Below are 16,725 nucleotides of genomic sequence, written 5' to 3' on the forward strand. Positions count from 1 at the left end.
TTGTGTCAGGACAAAAAGGGGGGAATTTGTTGAGGATGTTTGCATACGTCCTTGGAAAAGGCAGCTTAGGCAAAAGATGAGAGAGGAGGCATGCCAAGTGGTCAGCAGAAATTGGGGCAGAGCTGGGAACAGTGGCTTCAAGTCCAGACATATTTGGGAGAAAGTGCAAATGCAGAGCGATTACAGATTATGGGCTCTAGGTCGCGTGACCATGTTGCCGTCTAAACCATTGGGGCTGCTGGCATACAGCTAACCGCCTGGCGTGGCTGGGGTGTAGGTTCTCTGTTTCTAGGGGAAGCAGATAAAAGGTGACAGGGTAGCTCTGGGGAGGTAGGAGGGCGTCTAGAGGGTCTTGGAAACCTGTTTAGATTAATTAAAGTTGAATTCCATTCCTCACTTCGACTAACCTTGTTTCGGGTGCTCAGAAGGTACAGATAGCTCTTGCCCGATGGCGTAGAGCTCATAGCACTGTTGCCGAGTAATGAGCACAGCGTATGAGGCAACATGCTTAGTTTAAAGCGAGAGAGAAAATCCTATGGTTACTGTCTGGCCCTTGAAGAAGTTTAGTGTTTTATTAGCATTTTATTTTTCTACAGTGATTTGATCCAAGTCTATCGAATTGTGTTAATACACAATCGGGATTCGGAGGCCCCCTTGTGGGCATTCTTGTTCACTGCTCATCCCAGTCAGGATTTAAGCCAAGATGCAGAACCGGCAGGAGGAGATACGTATGTTAAGAGGTTTAGGGAAAAGGAATTGGCTTCTGTGGTTGGGCATGGCTGAGCAAATCCAAAACCCGTCGGGCAGCCAGTCGTAAGGGAAGATGCCCAGAACGGACCTCCACGCGTGCAGGCGAAGCACATCAAGCCCCACTTTGAAGACGTTCCAGCTGATTGAATCAGGCCCACCCAGGTCATCCAGGAAAATTCCTTACTTAAAGTCAGCTGATGAATGGCTTTAATTATGTCTGCAAGATAATTTCACAGTAAGACCTAGATTACTATTTGATTGAACAACAGGACTCTAGACACGTCACAACATCCCAGTCCACCCTTTTTCAACTCTGCACCCTTACACAGCTGAAACCATCACAGCTCATCTCCAAATAATGACAATGGCGAAGTCTACTGCATGTAGCATGGTGCATCTCTCGTGCGCAGCTACAACCACTAACCTGTTCCAGGTTGTAATGACGGTTCTATCTGAAAATTCATGCTGGAGGGAAGTGAGGCATCCATCTGTGCCTGACAGTCTTAGTAGAGGGTTTATGTTTATCCCAACTTTGAAGCAGGAAGTTAGTATTTTTAAATTTTGTTTAATGTCAACATTTCCTGGCACTTCGATTTTAAAACAGTGAGTGGCAGATAAAGGCATTTATCAGTCTTCAGTTAAAGGGCAAGTGAAGGTGGGAGCCCTTTCAGATGCTCCACCCTGAAGAAGGCTGCGAGCTGGGCCTTGACACACCGGCCCTGGGCACACCTGGACACCGGGTGAGGACAGCTGACAACTTCTGACCCAGCAGAGACAAACCACATTCCTGACATTGGCTGGCAGAAGTAAGCCAGGAGGAATTGCAGACCAGGAGACCTTTACCTGGGGTCTTACCTGAAGCGGGATGGGCACCATTAATTCCAAGTTTCCAGAAAGCCATTCCTGGGCTTTGAGATGGCCTGGGATGTTGGACATGTCTTACGGGAACTTCAAGTGTTTCTAAAGTAAACTTGGTCAGCACGTGTGTCTCGTCTCAGGACTTGCTTGATGTTTCCTATCTTTTTTTAAATTTTAACTTCATAGTACAAATGCTTTCCCACAAAACATGTATTTTTCATCTGTGGTTGTCTTCAACCTCCAAATTCCTGCATCTGTGACATTAGAACAAAAATCAGTTGAAAGTTTGAAGCCATGTGGTTCTCAAATGTGGCCACGTGTTACGACCACCTGGGAAGCGCTTAAAGCTCCAGTTGGCCAGACCAAGTAAACCAGAATCTCGTAATTGTTAGAGGTCCCTGGCTGACCGCACTGCAGCTGAGCTTGAGAACCACTGGGTACAACGAATGGATTGCAGGCTTGGTGATGAGCAGCCAGGGCTGGAGTGCCAGGCTTTCCAGGAGACAATGGGAAGCAGCCAGCTTTCCCCTGAAAAACCCCAGCCCTGGTACTTTTTAACGAATGCAGCTGAGGCCAGAAGGTGGCAGCTGGATGCTCTCAACAGGGTCCACAGAGCTGCCGTGTTGCGGGGAGGAGGCTGTGACAGGAGCCTGCTTCTTGGTTATGAAGTCCATGCTGGGACCTCTAGATGCAGCCAAATCAGCTTTCCTCCCAGCAGCGGGGATCCCACCCCTGATCCCCCCACAGCAGCCACAAGCACAGGCAGGCGGGGCAGTGGCCGAGAGCCCGGATGGAGCCAGATGTGGGTGTGGATTCTGGCTTGTTTCCCCACATGTAAAATGGGGCTAATACAATAGGGCTACCTCATGGTTGTTACACAGGGAGGACGGTGAACAATCACATCCACTTAGGCTCCCACTCAGAGCACAATGAGTTAAACAGTGAGACACTGACAGGCTTACCTAAGAAGAGGCACAGGGCACAGGAAAAGGGAAGGAGGGTCTGCAGAGCATATAAAGCACCTGCGGTCATGATTTGACAGAAAAGGGAACAAGTTGGAAAGGGAAAGCTCACAGCAACCCAGGGAGAAGCATCAGGACCCACCGAACGAACGTGCAGTGTAACCAGCTTACCAAGGTCTGATTTACACTCGGTAACAGGCCCCTCTTTTAAGTGTACAGTTTCGTGTGTTTTCACAAATACACCTGGAAACCAGCACCACAATCACAACATAGACCATCTCCAGCACCCCAAAAGTTCCTTGAGCCCCTTCCCAGCCAATCCCCATGCCCACCCCGGCCCCAGGCAACCTGCAGTGTTTTTTAAAAATTCTAATTAGTTGTCAAAGTCTAAAAAGTAGATTTCGTGGACAAATTCCAATTTCTGAGTTCTAACGGATTGGAAAATTGGCCACACTGTGCCTGCATTCCTGGAAGGCAACAGTTGGCCGTTCACTTCTCATGGCAGCTGCAGTCCCACCTGCCTGCTCCCCTGTTCCCAGCCCTGCCCAGCCCTCCCCAGCTTTTGAATCTGCAACCCCTGATCCATAGTCTTGCCTATCTCCCCAATTTCTTCCTTTTCTGTAAAAATCCCCCATCCGCACAGGTTCTATGAGTTCAGATCTGCCAGGGCTTCTCTGCCACTGACAACTGATCTCCTGGTGCCTTCAGGTAGCAAAGACTCCCCAGACACAACCTTGAACCCTCCAGCTCATCTGGACCCAGAAATGGCTCAGGCAGACACCACCTTCCAACTCTGCTTGTCAGCTCTAATGGGAGGCCAGCCTGGCCAGTGGCGTCTCCTCTGCTTCCTGCTCATCTTGCTGCAAGGCGTGAGGCCTTGGTAATCAGGGCTGCTGTCCACTGGGACCAGGAATGATAGCAGACTCATTTGCATATGTGACCTAAGACAGTAATTAAACCCGGGCGCCCCAGGGGCGAGAAGTAAGCACATTAATTCAGGAGCAATTAAAACCCTCCAATGGCACCGTCACACAGCCACCACTTCCGAGGCTAGCTCTAACTGACGACAGTCACTTTCAGGCTCCCTCTTTGGCCACCAGTCTGCGGCCATGACGGCACATTTTTGAGGGAGGCATGCTCAGGCCTAAGAGGGGGCAGCTGCCCCAGACTCTCAATCCTTCCCTAGGGCCCCTGATGCTACTGGAGAAGTCACCGTGCAAGACAATGTCCTGGTTGGTTTTAGTTGTGGTAAAATATGCATGGCAAATTTTAACCATTTTCAAGAGCACAATTCAGTGGCATTAAGTACATTCAAAATGTTGTGCAACCATCACCATTATCTATTTCCAGAACTTTTTCATGATCCCAAACAAAAACTCTGTACCCATTAGGCAATAACTCCCCATTTCTGTGTCCCCCGAGCCCCTGGTAACCTTTATTCCATTTTCTGTCTCTACGAATTTGCCTATTCTAGATATTTTATATAAAGATACTAGTACAATATTTGTCCTTTTATATCTGGTTTATACACGTTGTAGCATGTGTCAATACTTCATTCCTTTTTCATGGCTGAATAGTATTCCATTTTGTGTGTATAGCACAATTGTTTATCCATTCATCTCTTGGTGGCCACTTGGGTTGTTTTTATCTTTCGGCTAGTGTGACTAATGCTGCTATGAACATAGATGTACAAGTATCTGTTTGAGTCTCTGTTTTCAATTCTTTTGGGTAAATACTTAGTGGAATTGCTGGGGTATATGGTGATTCTATGTTTAACTTTTTGAGGAACTGTTTTCCACGGCAGCTGCACCATTTCACATTCCCAACAGCAGTTTTCAGACATTCCAACTTCTCCACATTCTTATCAACACTCGTTATTTTCCTTTTTTGTTGTTGTTGTGGCCATCCCAGTAGGTGTGAAGTGCTATCGCATTGTGGTTTTGATTTGCATTTCCTTAATGACCGATAATGTTGAACATCTGTTTCTGCACTCATTGGCAATTTCTATATTTTCTTTCTTTGGTAAAATGTCTTTTCAAGTCTTTTGGCCGTTTTTTAATTGAGTTGGTGTCATATTGCTGAGTTCCAGAGTTCTTTATATTTCCTGGATACTGTTATCAGATATATGATTTGCAAATATTTTCTCCTATTCTGTAGTTTATTTTTTCACTTTCTTGATAGTATCTTTTGATGCGCAAAAGTTTTTACTTTTGATGAAGTCCAATTTATGTTTTTTCTTTTGTTCCTTATGCCTTTGGTGGTGTATTTAAGAAACCATTGCCAAATCCAAGGTTATGAAGATTTGCCCCTATACTTTCTCCTAAGAGTTTTATAGTTTTAACTCCTCTATTTAGGCCTCTGATCCATTTTCAGTTAATTTTGATATATGGTGTAAGGTAAGGGTCCAACTTCATTCTGTTGTCCCAGTGCTATTTGTAGAAGAGACTGTCTTTTCCCTATCGAATAGTCTTGGCAGCCTTGTCAAAAATCAACTGACCACATATACACATGAGGGTTTATTTCTGGGCTCTATTCTATCCCATGGATCTCCATGTCTGTCCTCATGCCGGTACCACACTCTTTCGATTACTATAAATTTGTAGAACCTGAGCTAATCTTTCACATACAGCACTTCATTTACTCCTCACCAAACACTGTGAAGCAGGCCTTAGAGCACTCAGACTGTGTAAAGTCAGGCCTAAAGACGTTAGCCGACTTACCCTAGGTCACAAAGCTGGGGGTGGATTGTCCTTTGCAAGGTGACACTACATGTGCTCCCAAGCTGACTGACATATGAAGGGTATGAATTCTGGTATCTTTACCTCAGAAACAACCTCCAAAGTCAGGTGATGTCTTGCCAGGCCTCCAGCAATCAGAATCCCAAAGCCAGGAGTCTCCAGGAGGAAGAAAGTGATCCTGAACAACTCTGATCCAATTGAGGTCAAGGGGGTCCTTCCCCTAAAAGGCCACAGACACCCCCTCCCAGAGACGGGTGCTTACAATCTCCCTTTCCCCAAAGGGCTGAAGCTACTCTCTTCACATTCCAGCTAAACTTGACCTTAAAAGAAGGAGACCCTGGGCCTGTTGGGGTTTGCCTGTCTCTGAGCACAGTGCTGGGCCGGCTGGTCTTGCAAGGAAGTTTCCCTCTGACCTGCTCTGCAGTCTGGGTGTGTCTGCTTGTTCCCAAGTTCCCTGACTATGAGGATGCTGGGGCTTCGATGATTTGAGAAACGCTTTTAAAGCAAGGGAGTGCTGCTGTCTTCCCAAAATGCACTTATGCACACATACACCCCAGCCCCAGCCCTACCCGAGCCGACACTCTATCCCCCTACCCTGCTCTATTTTTCTTCAAAGCACTGAACATCACCTGAGATGTCACACATCTGCTTTCCAGTCTTCTTTCATTAGAATCTAAGGCCCACGAGACTTTATTTTGCAGGGACTTAATTGTGCTCACTGCCACGTAACCTATGGCAAGAGCTGTGCCTGACGCGCAGCAGGTGCCCCAGGAATGAATAAGCCTGTGGACAAGCCCCGCGGTCCACACTGGGTACCACGAATGAGGCACGCAGCAACCTTTGCCCAAAGGACTTTTGAGCTCTGAAGTTTTGGTGCTCAAGATAAAAGGACAGGGAGCGTTTAAAAAAAATTGCAGAGATTTAAAAAAAAAAATTAGTGGCTGAAGTCCAAGAGCATGATCTCAGAAACCAAGGACTGAAGGAGAGGGAAAAGCTGGAGAACGGGTCAACCAGGCCTCAGACATTCTCAAAACCGGGGATCGTGAGGAGGGTGGCGCCTTGCACCTGAGAGGCCCTGACTTAGCTTGTGGATCCCAAAATCTGTGGCTTCCCTGAGCTGTGAGGCAAGAAGTGTCAGCCTGGGGTTGCTGGGACCTCAGGGGGCAGTGATGACCCTGAGGAGGGCTGAGCCTCCCCAGACCTAGAGCGTCTGCTTAGAAAACAAGGGCCAGCCCAGGGAGGGGCCATCGGCACTTCTGCATCCTGCTTGTCCTTTCCTGGAGGCATAGCCAGGCCCTACATCAAAGGGTGTGAGCCCAGGGCTGGGGCAAGGACGTGGAAAGGGGGCACCCTTTGTCTACCTACTCCAAGTGCCTCGTCACTCCCTCTGGTGCCTTTTTCTTAATTGATAGGAAATTCACATAACACCAAATTCACCATTTTGATCAGTTTAAAATGTACAATTCAGGTTACATTCAAAAGGTTGTGCAACCACCACCACAACCTAATCCCAGAGCATTTTCATCACCCCAGAAAGAAAATCTGTATCCCCTTTCCCTCCCCCAGCTCCTGGCAAGCGCTCATCTACTCTTCATCTCTATGGATTTACCTGTTCTGGACATTTCATATCAATGGAATCAGAGAATATGTGATCCTTTGTGTCTGGCTTCTTTCATTCAGCAAGCATAATGTTTCCAAGGTTTGTCCATGTTGTGGTGTGTATTGGAATTTCATTCCTTTTTATGGCTGAATAATATTCCATTGTGTGGCTATGCCATCATTGCCTAATCTGAGGTCTCAAAGGTTTATATGTGTGTTTCTTTCTATGAGTTTAATAGTTTTAATTCTTACATTTAGGTCTTTGATCCATTTGAGTTATTTTTTTTTCCCTGAGGAAGATTCACCCTGAGCTAACATCTCTTGCCAATCTGCCTCTTTTTTTTTTTTTTTCAATGTGACCTGCTGCCACAACACGGCTGCTAATAGACAAGCGGTGTGGTTCCAAATTTTAACAGGCTGTTGGGGCTGGCCCCATTTGAGTTAATTTTTGTGCAAGGTGTTGCATATAGATATTTATCCATTCATCGATGGATGGACATTTGAGCTGTTTCCACTTTTTGGCTATTATGAATAATGCTGCTATGAACATTTGTGTACATGTTTTTGTGTGGACATATGTTTTCACTTCTCTTGGGTATATACCTAGTTGTGGAATTGCTGCGTCATATGGTAACTCTATGTTTAACTTTTTGAGAAACTGCCAAAGTGTTTTTCACAGTGGTCACACCATTTTACATTCCCACCACTGTTGGGTCATGGGGCTAGAAGGGACCCCAAGGTCCCCCAGCATTCTGCTGGTGCAGCTTCAGCCCCCCCTGGCATGAGAGCAAGGTTCCCCCATCCCTCATTCTAGGGCAAAAGTCAGGGCCAGGGGGAGTCAAGAGAGGCCCAGAGGGCACAAAACATAGGCGTTAGTTCTGGCTCTGGTCTGGGCTCTCACCCTGGCCGCTCCTTAACGGAGCAGTGGGTAAACTGGTGGCTTGGGTCTGGCTCCTCGGGGAGGTGGGCCGGTGGCCTAGTGCTTCCCTCTGCCACCAGAGGGCGCTGCGGGGCTGCCCTGAGCCCCTGGGCGGGGGGGTTCCGCAGGGCTGGCTGGCGCTGGGCCCTTCAGTCCAGGCCCAGCTGCCTGGCTCAGGTTTGCTCTTAGAGCTGACTGTACCCTGAGGCTCACGGGTACTCGGGCCAGGGCGAAGCCAGCCCAGAGCTCTAGGCAAAGCTGGCTGAGATGCATGGAGCTGTCACTGGATAAGGAAAGTTCCTGGACAGCGTGGCCTTGTCGACACCTACTCTCTCCCTTGTCACCGTAGATGCTGTGGCGAGGTTCAGAGGAACTGGCCACCGTGGAGGCGGCCGCAGTGCCATGGGGACATGGGACACGCTCAGAATGAGCTCTTCTCGTCTCACTTCTGAACCTTTTAGGGAGTGCTGCCCTGAGCTGAGAAGTTCCCACAGGGGCTCCTCACCCCTGAGGGACAGCACCTGTTAGTAGGACCGCTCTCGGGCAGGGTTTCTGGCCTTGTAGTCCAGCTCTGCCCTGGTCTCTGTTCTTCTCTGCTTCCATCCAGGGAGAGTCAGCAACTCCACAGACAGGAGCCCTGGCTGCCTGGTCTGGGGAAGGACGCAAGATGGGGTAGGGCAGGGACCAGATGGCTGGGTCTCTCCTCCTAGGCATCCTGTTGACACCGTTCGTTGCCCTGCTTTTATGGAATGTTGGGCCTCATCTTATCCATCAACATCAAATCCAGGCAGCCTCCAGAGAAAAGGCTACTTGAAGTTTTTGGCAGGAAGAGCCTGGTGTTGAAAGACCCTTGTCTGTCTCTGGCCAGCACCTCCATAAGCCCGAGAAATATCAGCACTGCAGAAATAGGAATCCCAGAGCGGAACCTGAGACGCCGGCTAAAAATCAAAGGCCTGATGGACCCTTCATTGACCGGGGCAGGCTGCATACTTGGGGCCTCTCCGTGTGCGCTGTGGCCCCCTCCTCCCGAAAGAAGGCCGCTCGCTCAGCTTACTCCCCCCACAAACAGAAGAGTCACATCACCTCGATTCGAGTGACCCTCCCCTCCTCCGCCTCCTTCCCTAGACACAGTGAGGAAACATCTGGGGAACAACAAGAATGACAAAAGTTAGCCTGGTACACAGTTCATAAAGTTTCACATGTGGATCTCTAACCACGGCTCCTGCCTCCTTCGAGATGGTAGATGGAAGATTGCATTTCGCTTGTCTCTAATTCTTCCTTCCCAGAGGGGTGGGGAGCCAACAGGGTGACTGGAGAGGAGACAGAAGGAAACACACAGAGAGCGACCTGGGTCCTGCTGTGGCTCCCACATTCCCTGCCAGCAAATTTGATCCAAAGGAGAAAAGAACAGCAAGGCAGCACCGCTGGTTCACCCGCTCCCCTTCCTCCTTCGTTACTGAGCACTGACCTGGGCCATGATTTGTCAGGGACCAGATTTTAAAGGTGAACACAGCTTTACAAGGCAGAGACAAGCTGAGGCTGGTGGAGTGGACACCCCCCGGAGGATTGGAATGGTGACCTGGGGGCATAATGGGCCTGGCCAATGGCAGCATGGAGCTCGGAGAGAGCCTGGATTTGGGATCTATTTGGTTCTAGACCTTTCATTTGCAAGTAGTAGTGACCGATTCAAAGGTGTTTAAACCAAAAAAGACATTTTTGGGCATGTGGCTTTAGGCATGGCTGGATCCAGAGGCTGAAACAATGTCACTTGGACTCAGGATCTCTCCATCTCTTGTCTCTACCGTCCTCCATGTTGGTTTTACCCCAGGCAGGCTCTCCAGGCTCAGCAGCCCCCAATACCTCTTTATGTCCATCACAGTAGCCCTAGCTTCTTTCTCCCAATTGTTCCAGCCAAAATCTTAAGCCTGACTCTCACTAGCTCAGACTGGGTCACAAACCCATCCTCGAACCAATCATTGTGGTCTAGAGGGATGAAATCACTGATTGGTTAGGCCTGGACCACATGCTCACCCCCAGATTCTGGGGACGGGTTAGCCTCACTCAATATGGACTGAAATTGGGAAAGGGGCATTTCCCAAAGGAAGAACAGGATGCTGCAACTAGAAAAAGGGTGAACGATGATAGACAGGCAAAAGCATCCATACCCACTCTCTCAGAGCTGTGACTCCTGCTACCTCCTGGCTGTGTGACTTTGGCCCAGACACTTACCTTCTCTGAGCCTCGGCTAGAAACACGACTTGTTTCAGTCTTAATGGTCTCTTATAAGGAAGAGGACTGAGGTGACTTGGGGTTCCTATTGTATTTGAAACTTTCATTAGAATAGATCTTAAGGTGATTTATGAAGAATTTAGTTGCTTTGGCCCTTATAAGCAAAGGGCACAGGCAAGAGCAGGCAGTCATGTCAAGGTCCTGGCCTGTCTGAATTTGTGTTGGAGGCATGAGTTCTCCCTCCAGGGCCCCAGAGCAGTTAGGGCTGAGTGTGGGAGGCAGTCTGGCACCTTCATCTGGTCCTCTGCTCTTGCTGTGAAGGCCTGAATGAAGGGGTCCTGACATGTTTCGCAGCATCTGGACAAGGTAGCATGTTGATTTCAGGGAATCACTCGCAGTGGGGGGCCCAAGCAGGCACTTTCCCTTGGAGCTCTGAATGCACTCCTGGATGCCAGCCTGTGTGTAGCTGACAGCTGACCTATTTATGGGTGACATTCCTCCATCACAACCCTGCCGGTGACCCGGCTGGTTTTGTCAGGGTCCAGTGCAGGTGGGGGGATGACCCACTGCTCCTTCTGTTTCCCAGGGACTCTAAACTGGTTTGCTCCGAGCTATGAAAAAAGCCCCAGTCCTTCCAACTACTCCTCTCAACCTCTCCCTTTTCTTCCTGGCAACACTTGCAGGAGAGTTTCCTTGCTCCTATGCCTATTACGGTTTCCTACAGAGCCTTACACGAAAAGCATACTCAAAGTGACCCTTCTGTCACAGTCATGAGCCACCATGCTATGAGTGAAAATGGAAGACAAAATGCACAATAATATGAACCATTTTTCAGTATGAGCAAACTGACCACTCTTCTGTTTCCAGTCACTGAAAGGGTCCTCACTCTGCTGAGCTCTCTGTCTGCTCCTGGAATATGCACCCCCCAAGGACTCAGCCCTCCGTCCCTCTGACTGTTGGTCTTTGGGACCGTCTTCACGGCTTTCCATCTGTTGCCTCCCACCAACCCTCTGTCACTGAGTCATCAGCCCACAGTTGGGCAGGGGGGTGTGCAAGGCAGCGGCCCCACCCCTGAAACGCCAACTTGTGAATGTCAGAGCCGGGATCGTAATGTTCTGGGCTCATTCTAGCAGCAAGTATGACACATCTGTTTATATCTTTGCAGGGCAAAAAGCCCATCCACTATATTACCTGTTCCTGCTCATCCCGCTGGTATCACTGCTTCCTACCATTTTTGTTTCTTTATCACAGAGGATTGGGTGAAGGAGTTGAATATGGGAAAAAGGAACGAGGGAGGAGGTAACTAGTTACGAATGGGTTAAGGTTTGTGTTCTCTCTAGCACTGCCCTCGGGTGAACTCGACTGGTCCACTAGTTAATGAAACAAGATGATATCTTGAAATATCTTGAACTATTAATATTTGTGCTTTTCTTTTTCCCACTTCCTTGGTAACTCCTCCCTTAGGAAGAGGCAGCTACCTTGCTTGAGAGGTACACTAAGACTGGAAAGGTCAAGGAACAAGCAGTATCCCCTTTTGGGGGACTCCACAGGGAAAGCCTTGGGAAGCAGCAGAGAGATGTCATGCTGAAACAACTGGGAAGAGAATGGAGAAAAAAGGATCACCCCTTACCCCTGCCCGCACTATGGGAGAGTCCCTGGGCTGGGGCAGCGAGGAAGAATGGGGCTGGCATAACCTGAGAAGAGGTGGTGGGGCAGAGGCGCAGAGAGGGTAGCCCTGGGAGTCCTCTCTGCAAGCACCGCCCCCCCCCCCAGGTGACAGTGTGAAGCGTCTGATATGGGGGGGATGGTAATTGTTTCCTAGGGTGGCCATAACAAATGATCACAAACTGGGTGGATCAAAACAACAAAAATTTATCCTCTCCTAGTCTGGAGGCCAGAAGTCTGAGATCCAGATACTGGGAGGGCCATGCTCTCTCTGAAGGCTGGGGGAGGATCCTTCCTTGCCTCTTCTAGTTTCTGGTGCTTGCTGGCATTCCTAGGTCTTCGTAGGCTTGTAGCCGCATCATCCCAATCTCTGCCTCTGTCATCATCACATGGCTTTCTCCTCTCTGTGGGTCCCTTCTGTGTCTCTGAATTTCCCTCTCCTTATAAGAACACCAGTCGTTGGATTTAAGGCCCACCCTAATCCAGGATGACCTCATCTTGATTACATCTGCAAAGACCCTATTTCCAAATAAAGTCACATTCACAGGTACTGGGGGCTAGGGCTTGGACATACATTCTAGGGGGACACAATTCAACCCACAACAGGGCCTTTCAGGCCAAAGATAACAAATGCCAATGCTGTGGGGTTGAATAACAACCAGGAGGCCTATGTGGCTGGAGCAAAATAGGCCAGGATGAGAGTGGCAGGGAAAGAGGTCAGAGAGAAAATGCAGGGCCAGATCGAGTAGGGCCTTGTCGGCCTCTGGGAAATCCTCCGGGTTTTCTCTGAATGAGTCGGAAGCCGGTGGAGGAGTTTGAGGGGAGGAAAGCAAAATCTGACTTAAGTTTTCAATCAACCACTGGTGGCTCTAGTGAGAACAGACTGTCAGAGGTGGGGAGACCAAGGAGGAAGCTAATACCACAATCCAGACGAGAGATGCAGCGTTCTGGACCAGGCAGAAGCACTGGAGGTCGTTAGAAGTGCGCAGAGGCTGGATCTATTTTGAAGGTAGGATTTTCCAGCAGGTTGGATGTGGGGTATATAAAAGAGGCGAATCCAGGATGATTCTGAGGTTTTTGGCTCAAACGGAGTTGCCATCAACTGAGATGAGGAGACTCTGAAGATGAGTGAGGGAGAGCACTTTGGTTCGGGCCTTGATAAGTTTAAGATGCCCACTAGACTTCCATGTAGGCATGTAGACCTCTAAGTCTGGTGTTTGAGGATGAGTCTGGGCTGGAGATATGCATCTGGGAGCTGTCAGGATATAGTTTCATTTAAAATTGTAAATATGGATGAGGCACCCAGGTTGTAAGTGCAGAAAGAGAAGAGAAGACAGCTGAGGTCTGGGCCCTGGGGCCGCCCAGCATTTGGAGACTGGAGGACTGAAAAGGTAAGCAGTCACCTAAATTTCCGCTAGGTTCAAATGTTTTTATTTTACTGTTATATTTTACTGTTTAAATAATTGAAATTTATGGTGAGAAATAAGATGCTACGTTGATTTTCTCCCTCCTCCGAGAGAGTCACTGTAGATTACTACTGCATCTGGAAGGGCCCTTCCTGGTCTAATCTCCAGCTTAATAATTCTTGATTAACCATTCTCTCATGCATTCATGTCTTCCCTGGCAAGACTGCAGTACTGGACCAAAGTGATTCAAGATGACCCATTCAGATCTGTTCTCAGAAATGCCACATAGCTTACTTACCACCCTCAAGGGAATGCCATGCAGTTAGTGAAATGCAAAGCACCAGGGGTGCCCCCGAGGTACTTGCTGGATCCAAAGTGATGCTCTGCTCCCAGGAAAAAGTCTTGCACAGGAAGGGAATAAATATTTGTGTGATGGATCAATTATAGATAAGCTCTGACGTTCTTATCTTTTGTGAATAAATGAAAAGGTTTGGATTTTGAGTTAAGATGTGAATAAAGGAATCACTTTGCTCTTTTTAATGAGCAAAAACCGACTTGTGTTCCTCCATAAGAGACAGGGTGAGAAAGGGGCTATGGGCCAGAATCTCACCGATCTGGCTAATGTATCCGCGGTGATTTCCTTAGTGAAGGAACAGTCCTGTAGACAGTAAACGCATTTTATTCTTGGGAATGATTTACTGCATTTATATGATCGCTTTAGAATTTTTGTGCTTTTGATTGGTTGCATTAGAAACATAAAAATATTTTATTATGAAAAATATCTTTTACTATTTTTTCCATTTCTTCAGCTTTCCTTTTTTATATGAAGCCTTTTATTAATGTGCATTAATGATAAGAAGATACAACTTAGATTACTGATTTCTGAGATTAATAATGAAGGGAAAATGATTTTAAAAATCAGTTTGCCACATTATGAATATATGTTGCATTTATCTGACAAGGTGGTAATTATTTGGAATAAGGAAATGCTGAAGGGTATCTGGTTAGAGCAGCAAAGCATTTTTAATCTAAAGAGTCCATATCCTGAATCAGATCTTTGTCAACAAATAATGGTGACACAAAGATATTTGTGAGATTATTTGTAAATTAGCCAAGTTAAGGAGGAGCCAAATGATCCTATAAAGACTTTAACCTTTTAGATAAGCACTATTAAATAATGAACTGTAAAACAGAGATGACCATAATACATGGATGCATAATGATCATAATGTACAGTCTTCATAGTCTTGGCATCCATCAGAAAACCTATAACTTCTATGACATCGTGAAGAGACTGTTTTGGACTCAGACCAAAATAATTTCATTAAACTGTGATATTTTACCAGATAAAAACCAAGAATGAACTACTTTCTATTGCTGCCAGGTATAGAGAGAAGACATAAGTGGGGATCCATGGCGGGAGGGGGGTGGTGTGAATAAATCCCACTCGGGGGAAAGAGCTTCAGGAGCCGGGAGCAGTTTCTGCATTTGTGAGTTGGAAGGTGAACCAATACGCTCCTTGGGAGATAAATGTCCCTTTCCAGAAATGGCCATGACATCTTTTTGTTGTACCACAAAATATACCAAAATAAGTGATGAGTTATTTCAAACATTTATTCAATTGAAGGTTTTCAAAAATTGTTTTTATGTTGCATATTTGGTGTTTCGGTGAGAGATCAATCTGCTAATTTTCTCTGCTCAAAAGCCTCCGAAAATAATGTGATCTGGGGAAGTGCAGCTGATCAATGAAAACGAACATGCAAAGACAAACAGCTGAAGTGCTTGGTTATCGTGAAACAGAACTTTAGAGAGCTGGAGGAGCAAAGCCCAGATTCTCTTTCTCTCGAATGTATATGTATACTTTCGACTGCTTATTTCCAGTATGAAAAATTTTACTTTAGTTACCTAGAGCTGAATTTAGTCCATCAAGATCCATCCAACATATGTTCAAATATTAAAATATTTAGCATTTTAAATGTCATTGGTACAGGGATTGTATTTATACGAACATTTGTTCATTCTGGGCCGAACTGAGAGAGGAAAAGGAGGACAAGGGCTCAGCCTCTTGGTGGCCGCTCCTGCCCCTGCAGCCCTGAATCACTCTGGTATTTGATGGGATCACAGGCGGAGGTCGTCCTTCATATGACTTTTTAATGAATTGGCTGCTTCATGCACATCTGTTTTCACATCATGAGACAGTGGAGAGAAAGGTTCAAGGCTGAGGGAGGTCCCATCCACACGTCAGTGGAGAGCCATGCAGAAAGACTTGTCCCGTGCGCAGGAAAGGGAGAAGCAGCTTAATTTCAAAGTCCACACACAGTGGAGAGAGAAAGCCTTGAAGTTGCCACTCCTTGGAGGACCTCTCCCTCTCCCAGTGCCACGGACCCTCTTCGAAAACCTGATAAGCACTATGGATCCTCCCCTGAAAATTGTGCGTGTGTCAGGTGCTCACACACGTACATACACATATGCACACACACTCATATTTTCTTCCTATGATTTCGGGGGGTCTTGGGTGCCCTGGGAGTCCTTGCCATCGGAATCAGAACCCTTGCCTTAGATCATGTGGAGAAGAGCTGACTCTTGTCTCTTACAACGTGGACCACACTCTTCAAATCACTTTTTAAAATCAGGCTGGCCCCGTGGCCAAGTGGTTAAGTTCACTCACTCTGCTTTGGCAGCCCAGGGTTTCGTCAGTTCGAATCTTGGGCGTGGATGTGGCACCACACATCAAGCCATGCTGAGGCGGCATCCCACATGCCACAACTAGAAGGACCCACAACTAAAATATACAACTATGTACCAGGGAGCTTTGGGGAGAAAAAGGAAAAATAAAATCTTAAAAAATATAAAATAAATAAAAAGTAAAATAAAATAAATGAGCGCTGTGCACAAGCCAATTTAAAGGACCTGTGCTTAGTGATGTAACAAAGTCTAGAGCAGTGTCTGGTTTAGACTAACTAGTGGGCTTCACATGAGTTGCTTGCCTTTTCCCCTCCCCTAAAGATCTGTTCTGTGGCTCTGTGATTCTAGGAACCCCTTCAAGGGAGTCAGGCAGCTGAAACTCTAGTTAGGCCAAGCCCTGGGAGGTCACTGCCATCCTTGGGCCTGTTTCCTCATCTGTCAAAATGAAGGGACTTGGAGGGGGCCAGCCCTGTGGCCTAGTGGTTAAGTTTGGCACGCTCTGCTTTAGCGGCCTGGTTTTGGTCCCCAGGTGCAGACCTACACCATTCATCAGTGGCCATGCTGTGGTGGTGACCCACATACAGAATAGAGGAATATTGGCAACACATCCTCGCTCAGGGCCAATCTTCCTCAGCAAAAAAAAAAAAAAAAAAAGAAGAAGAAGAAGAAGAAAAGAAAAGATATAGAAGAAGGGACTTGGAGTAGACAGCAGTTCTCAAAGCTAGGTCCATGGAGCCTTTTTTGGGGGTCTACAAGGTCAAAACTACTCTTACAACAAACTAAGATGTTATTCGTCTTTTTCACTCTCATCCTGTTGAGAGTGTACACTGGAGTTTTCCAGAGGCCTCGTGACGTACGATGACATCATTGCTCTGACAGCTAATGGCACATGTGCTTGGACATTCCTGTGTTTC

The sequence above is a fragment of the Equus asinus genome, chromosome 5 (assembly GCF_041296235.1).
Source record: "Equus asinus isolate D_3611 breed Donkey chromosome 5, EquAss-T2T_v2, whole genome shotgun sequence".
Lineage (NCBI taxonomy): Eukaryota > Metazoa > Chordata > Mammalia > Perissodactyla > Equidae > Equus > Equus asinus.